The sequence below is a fragment of the Mustela nigripes genome, chromosome 3, assembly GCF_022355385.1.
Source record: "Mustela nigripes isolate SB6536 chromosome 3, MUSNIG.SB6536, whole genome shotgun sequence".
Classification (NCBI taxonomy): Eukaryota; Metazoa; Chordata; class Mammalia; order Carnivora; family Mustelidae; genus Mustela; species Mustela nigripes.
Genome location: NC_081559.1, coordinates 146,845,675 through 146,853,308, shown reverse-complemented (window position 1 = coordinate 146,853,308; position 7,634 = coordinate 146,845,675). Strand labels below are relative to the sequence as shown.

At 36.1% G+C, this 7,634-nt stretch overlaps 1 pseudogene; it reads right to left on the bottom strand.

Annotated features, from left to right (window-relative positions):
- Positions 1-1,443: 1,443 nt before the first annotated feature.
- Positions 1,444-2,310, bottom strand: LOC132013177 (homeobox protein NANOG-like; annotated as a pseudogene).
- Between the last annotated feature and the right edge of the window lie 5,324 nt (positions 2,311-7,634).

Below are 7,634 nucleotides of genomic sequence, written 5' to 3'. Positions count from 1 at the left end.
CTGCCTGCCTCTAGGCCTATTTGTGATCTCTGTCTGTCAAATAAATAAATAAAATCTTTAAAAAAAAAAAAAAGATGACGCTAGGCTATGCCTGGGTGGCTCAGTTGGTTAAGCCACTGCCTTCCGCTCAGGTCATGATTCCAGGGTCTGGGATCGAGTCCTGCATCAGGCTCCTTGCTCAGCAGGGAGCTTGTTTCTCTCTCCACCTCTGCCTACTTGCATCTCTCTCTCTCTCTCTCTGACAAACAAATAAATAAATAAAATCTTTTTAAAAATTAAAAAAAAAAAAAAAGATGCAGCTAGAATTTCTGGAGGCTATTCCCACTTTTGCTCCAGCAGTGGCCCGCTTTCACCTTTGAAAGTGTAGTATCTTATCTACTCGATAAACTCATCTCGCCATTCTGGTCTTGGGTCTTCAGTTCTTTGGTATATCTGGGACAAGAATTGAGCCACCTGGGAACAATCACACCAAGGATAAGGGGATAGATACAAATCTTGATGCTGCTTAAGTTTTCATCTGGACCCTTCCCTTGTGAGTATAACTAACCTTGCATTCTGTAAACTATCTTCCAATGAAAACCTTATTAATTCAGTGTATGAGTATCAATCCTTATTTATTTTAGTGAGGTTTGGTTTCTAAAATGACCACTATATGATTGGGAGCTAATGGTATTTTACATACACATTCCTATTTTCAATTCTGAAACCCTGAAATTCTGAGATTCATTGAAATGTTCTTGCAGGACTTTTCATGTGGGTGAAAGAAACTAGATCCACAGAACTTGGTTATTTTTTGAATGTGAATCTGTATTACCATCTTATGAGATTCATTGAGATTTAAGGAGTTACATTTATTTATTTACTTGCTTATTATTTCATTCATTTTTAAATAATTTACATTTATTTATTTATTTATTTTAAGTGGGTATTTTTATTTATTTGTACTTAAACCTATCCACCAACCAGCCAAACTGGTACTATTATCATACATTAAAATACAAAACATCTTTCTACAAATACTAGAATTAACAGTTCTAGTAAAACCTCACAAGGGGCAGAGGAAATCAATGAAGGACATTGTAGTTTTACCCTTCACCATTAAAAACTAAGGTTGGTAACAAGAAAGCCTCACAATCTCAGAATATACCATTATCCTTCATCACATGTCTTTGTATCTTTACTTCCTATTCTTGAGGTTAGATTCTAAAGCCTGAAGATACCCACAGTAGGACCGTATCCAGTTAGCTACAGCCAGAAACACCTGTTCCATGTTGTGCACAACCAATGCTACTGAGAGCTTTGACTCCAATCGTACCCCCTCAATAGATACAGTAAGAATAATGGGAAATACAATATTAAGGCAAAAAAGCAGGACTCTAAAAGACAAAGCCTAGGAGATGTGACACAGCCATCGCCCAAACCAAGATCGAGTAATACCCGTCGTCACATATCTTGAGGCTGGATGTTCACAGAGTAATTTGGGAACAAATCCATGATTTTGCTGGGTACTAAAATACTTAGTGGACTGCTGTATTACACTATAGCTTTCCCCAGAAGTTTCTAAGAGGGACTCCAAATCGCTGATGGAATTTTGCTGGAACTGGATCTGGGGCTGCAGGGATTCCTCTCCACAGCTGTGGAGCTGGCTGTTCCAAGCTTGGGGGCACCAGGTCTGACTGGGCCAGGAGTGGTTGCTCCAAGACTGGCCGTTCCAGGAGTGGTTGCTCCAAGATTGGCTGTTCCAGGTCTGGTTGCTCCAATTCAGGTTATTCCAGGTCTGGTTGCTCCATATTGGAAGGTTTGCAGAAGTGTTCATCAGGTGTCCCTGGTGGTAGGAGTAGAAGGCTGGGTATTCCGTGGCTGCTGTGCTGTTCTGAGTCACACTCTTGCTCTCCTTTGGCCAGTGTTTTTTCTGCCACCTCTTACATTTCATTCTCTGGTTCTGGAACTAGGTCTTCACCTGCTTATAACTAAGGTTCAGAATGATGGAAATTTCTTGCATCTGCTGGAGGCTGAGGTATTCTGCCTCTGAAATCGATCATTGAGGACATAGAGTTGGGTCTGAGAGAACACGGTCCTGATCTGTTTCTTGCCCTGGGCTGTGTGTTCCTTCCTCCCCATTCTCTCCTCTGCAGAAGTGGGTGGTAGTTTCATCTTGGAACTGGTGGAGGAATCGGGGCTGTCCTGAACAAGCAGATCCATGGAGGAAGGAAGAGGAGAGACGGTCTCCGTGTGGAGCATCTCAGCAGATGACATTTGTAGGAATGTGTAATTTTCTTCAGGCCTGCAAACCTCAGGCATTGGAGAAGAGTCCCTAGACCCGGGTGGTCTGGGGCCAGGCAGACACTGGGGCAGAGCGGGATCCTCACTCATGTTGGGGAGTTGAGGGTAGGGAGGGGGAAAGAGCAAGATTGTAAGGAAGGCCCAGGCTTCTGGATCCAGGTGGAAGAGCCGGGAGAAACAGAAAGACGTCCAGGTGTTAGAGTATGAGAAAGACAGAATGAAGGAGGTCACCCCCAAAAGGGTAAGAGCCAAGCAGCCCAATGGAGTCCTAAATAACTTACATTTTAAATACCTTGGGTTTCTTGGTGAACTTTAGAGAAAACAGAAAAACAATGACAGTTTAATTTGTCTGATACATTTTAGCTGAATGGTTTTCTCATTGTTTTTGACTCCATTCTGATCAGTATTGCCATGTATGCATTGCAGAATTAAGTATAAGTTACTTGTTTTTGTATGATAACAAAATATTACTTTCTATTGAAGAATAATTTAATGGAAGATAAGAACGTCTCTGTGTGAAAGAAAACTGTTTTAAAGTTTCCTGTCAGGATGTTTGGTATTTTCGGATTGGTTTGCTAGCTCTGCATATATAAGATCTCTGCAGTAGCTTTCTGGGAAGAAATAGCAGTGTTAGCGAATTGTAAATCCACTAAAGAAAACAAACCAGATTTCATTCTGTGTTGTATTATAAAAACTCCTCCGCAATATTATATAAAATGCAAATCTGACCCAATTCAGTTCACCACATATCTTTATTTAAAATGATTATTTTCCTTATAAACAAATATATAGAAAAAAATGAGAAAACAATAGAATAAGAAAATAAAAAGCAAAGGAGAAGACTGAATAAGAAATGAATCTGTTTCATCAATCTATTTCTCTGTCTTGTTCTTGGTTTAATTGTTCTCTTCTAAAGCAACATTAAGACTGCTCTTATTGATTCCATCTTGGGAGATTACTCAATGTCTCTGTCTAGGTAGTTAGGTATTTTGGATGTTGTTCACAAGTTCTGTCTGAAACATGCTCATTTTTCATTGTAGCCTTTTCATAGGAAGGTTTATTGACCTAAATTTAAGGTTTCATTGAATATATTCGTCTTTCTTTCTACTCTCTGATATCACTTTGTTAATCTCCTTTTTCCCTCACTTTCTGGCAAATCCTTTTCCTCTAGCTCATTTATTCTTATTTTCTTCACTGTATTGAGTGTGTGTGTGCCTATGTACTGCTACTGAGAGTGAGAATGACTGAATTTTTTAACATCATCACTAGGAACATAGTATTCTACTCTTCATATGTTAGGAAAAAGAAAGCGAAATCTTTATTTTATGCTTATTACTATTTCTTTATGGTAGCATTTCTGCATTGAATGGCTTGGGAATAAAAAAATTTGTGTCCGAGTTGGAAGCGCTCAATGAGATATGGCTTTTCTTCTTTGAAGTTAAAAGAAATATTTCATCACCAACTTTTGCTTCAAGTTCTTTCTGTAAATTCACCAGGTATAACTTTGAGCTGAAGTCAAGTATATATGACTGGAATCTCAGTTGTTTAACACTGTTTTTCTCTCAACTTGAGAGAAGCCTTTAAGAGCCCCAATAATATTTCTTTATTTTATGCTTCATTATCTGTATACTATGCATATAAAAACTAAAATATTTGTCATCTCAAATCCTTTTTTAAGTGAGGAGAAAAAAAGAGGATAATTTGAGACCATTTTTTTTTAAATGACTGGGTTATTACCTAGTTGATTCTCTTATGCAAAGCATATACATCTAGGGAATAACCATATCAGCATGGAATAAATCAGTGTACTGTGTAAGCTTGTCTATTGTATTAATTTGCTTTATATTGTATTTCACAAAGGAAATATTCAAGTTATTCATTGACTACAGATACAGATATCAATTAAAATTATTTGATAAAAACTCTGTCACTGAAATGTTCAGAGAAAATTAGATACAAGTTTGAGTGGTTGTGGTAGTACAAGCTAATGACTATTAGTGTCTCAGAGGCCTCAATATCAGACACAGGAAATTAACTGTATGTGGAGCTACATAATCCAGTCATGTTTTCAGTCCATTACTGTATCACGTTATTGCAAAGGTGAAACAGAGAAGACAAGGGAAGAGGAAGAGTTGAAGATTCTTTAAAATTAGAAGATAAAGCACGCAACTGTTAAGATCCTGACAGAAGAGAGTAGGCACACTCAAATATTTTAATTAATAAGGGGAATGATAAATAGTGATGGAATCCGTATTGACTTAAGGGAACCAGTAAGGCTTGGTGGTGCCCTCAGCAACAGTCTGACAAAACCACTGATAATATATTTAAGTGATTAAATATTTCCAATGTGTCAAAATCACAGAAATAGCTGAGTGCATAAGAAGGAGTGATAGGGATCATCAAGCACAAATCTTATTGTAATGGACAACATGAAAATATTTCCAAATCCAATGCATTCTACATCAGTTTTAATTATTATAATATTCTTTTTTATGGTTTGCTGAAATTTCTCCTGATATAACTTCTACTCTGCTCCTACTTCTGCCCTTTGGAGACCAAATGAATTATTTTGTACTCCAGATAGGAAAAATATATGTAGAAATATTTATTCCAGAGTCAAATACTTGAGGATTTAAGCCATATTTAAACTAAAATCAAGTTTGAAGGATGTAATAGTGTTCCAACCATTTCCCCTTATTGGATTTGGGAAGTTCATTTGCACACCATCTCCTCTACTGTTGCTATAAACGTCCCACACACCTAGTTAAGGTCACTTCTTATATTTGACACTTCGGACTGTGGTAGGAATTACTTCGACACTTATTTTCATCTCTTGTGTATCTTTCAGCTTCTCTCTCTACTAGACTATTTCCACCAGACTGCAAACATACTGCTATTTCTATGCATTAATATATATGAAATACTTTGTCTTCCGTTTCCAACTTCAACTAAGACTCTTTTAGTTTCATTAGCTTGAGATAAAAAATCACTGAAATAAATGTCCATGACACTGTCTCCCATTCTCTCTCTCTCTCTCTCTCTCAAACACACATTCCGTATCTCATTGAGCGCTTCCAACTCGGACACTCTGAGCAGAGAGCCTGATGCGGGGCCCGATCCCAGGACCCTGGGATCATGACCTGAGCTGAAGGCAGAGGCTTTAACCCACTGAGCCACCCAGGTGCCCAGAGTCTCATGTTTCTTGACTAAAAATCACAAGCAGCATTTATCAAAGCTAATCTTACATTCTTTCTTTTGAAACTTTTGCTTAACATACAAGTTCCCATATCTTGTCTTTCCTCTCTCTTTCTCTACCCCCTTTCCTAATTGTTTTGACTTAGTTTCCATACTGAGTCGTCTTCATATTCCAGCCTCTAAATGATTGAAAGCTCTAGGGCTTCATCCCTGAACAATTCCTTTGGGTGTTTAAATAACATCTTCAACTTAATATACCCGGAACTAATTCCCAATGTTCACTAACACCAAAATTATCCCTCTTTCAACTAATTTCCAGTTTCAGAAAAACAAGACTATATCTTGCTGTAGCTAACGTACTCCAAGTCATCTATAACTCTTCACTGTCTCACAATCTATGTCTACCTTTTAGTTCTATCAGTTATGACAAATTATACATTTACCAAATACTTGAGCATCAGTAATACGGATTTTCATCTTTTTAGGCTTTAATGCTATTTTCTTTGCTGCTTACTACCCAAACACTAAGTTAGTGTTTTCCATTTGGATTGTTGTTATGACACCCTAGGGGCCACCTGGGTGGCTCAGTTGGTTAAGCGTCTGCCTTCAGCTCAGATCATGATCCCACATCCTGGGATGAAGCACTGCATCAGACTCCCTGCTCAGCGAGTGGTCTGCTTCTTCCCCTCCCTCTGCTTGCTGCTCCCCTTGTTTGTGCTCTCTCTCTCTCTGTCAAATAAATAAATAAAATCTTTAAAATTTTTAAAAATAATAAAATAAAATAATTCATCAAAAGTTTATATTATTGCAAAAATGTGGTACCTGACATATTATTGACTTTTCAATAATACCACAGTCCATATATAATAATGATTTGACACCACTGCTGTAAATCATTAAAAATAATCTCATTAACAATCATAAGTTTTGGGGTACCTGGGTGGCTCAGTGGGGTTAAAGCCTCTGCCTTCAGCTCAGGTGATGATCCCAGGGTCCTGGGATTGAGCTCCACATCGGGCTTTCTGCTTAGTGGGGAGCCTGCTTCCCTTCCTCTCTCCCTGCCTGCCTCTCTGCCTATTTGTGATCTCTGTCAAATAAATAAATAAAATCTTTAAAAAAAAATCACAAGTCTTATTTCTCTTTAAACTTAATTTATATTTCACTTACCTAAGAGACTTCATAGTCACTTATATTTTTATGATTACCATCATAATCATTATTATGGTTCCCTATCATAGTTTTTTGTAACAAAATAGGTAATGAAACTTATTTATTATTTATTTATTCATTCATTTATCTTTTTTCTTTAGTTTTTAATTTTTTCTGGATTGAGTTACCATTAATATTATCAGCAGTAAATATTTGAACCCAGCTCTTAAAATATAGCAAATATCAATAAGTCTTAAATATAAAATATAAATTTTATTATAAACAAATGAGTAGATAAAATGAGAATATATATAAACAGTTAAAAAATAAAGAAGATAATTGAGTGTTTGGGGTCACTATTACTTATTGCTCCAGTAAAACAATGACTATACTTATATTTTAGTTTTTGTTAGGTATTGTCATTTAGAAATTTTATTTATGTATATATCAGTAGATGGGAATTACAGAATTTCCATGATAGCAATAGTACTCAATCTTTTCCACTCATTCTAACTCATGCCTTCTTCCCATCCAAAAAATCCAGAGTGGACATAAGTCAAAATTTATTTTTTATACCCAGTGATAAGCTGACAACAAAAATAAGTCCTCCTACATTTTTATTGTTGAAATACAAGATCTAAAACCATCTTGATTTTCAAAAAACTATATTATTTCTTTAGGGTTACTCTTTGTATCTGAAAAACATATCAAAATATTTTGCCAACACTTTAAAATAAAAATGTATTATATTTATTTAACTTGATATAATCAGAAAGTGCTACAAATTTTTAAAAAATATTTTAAATTGTGATATATGTATTAAATACAATATTATTTATTTATATGATTTTAGCATTATCTCATACATTTTTAATTGTGTTATGTTAGTCACTATATAATACATCATTAGTTTTTGATGTAATGTTCCAAGATTCATTGTTTACATAGAACACCCAGTGCTCCATGCAATACATGAAATCCAACAAAACCTTAAAGCTATGTATTCA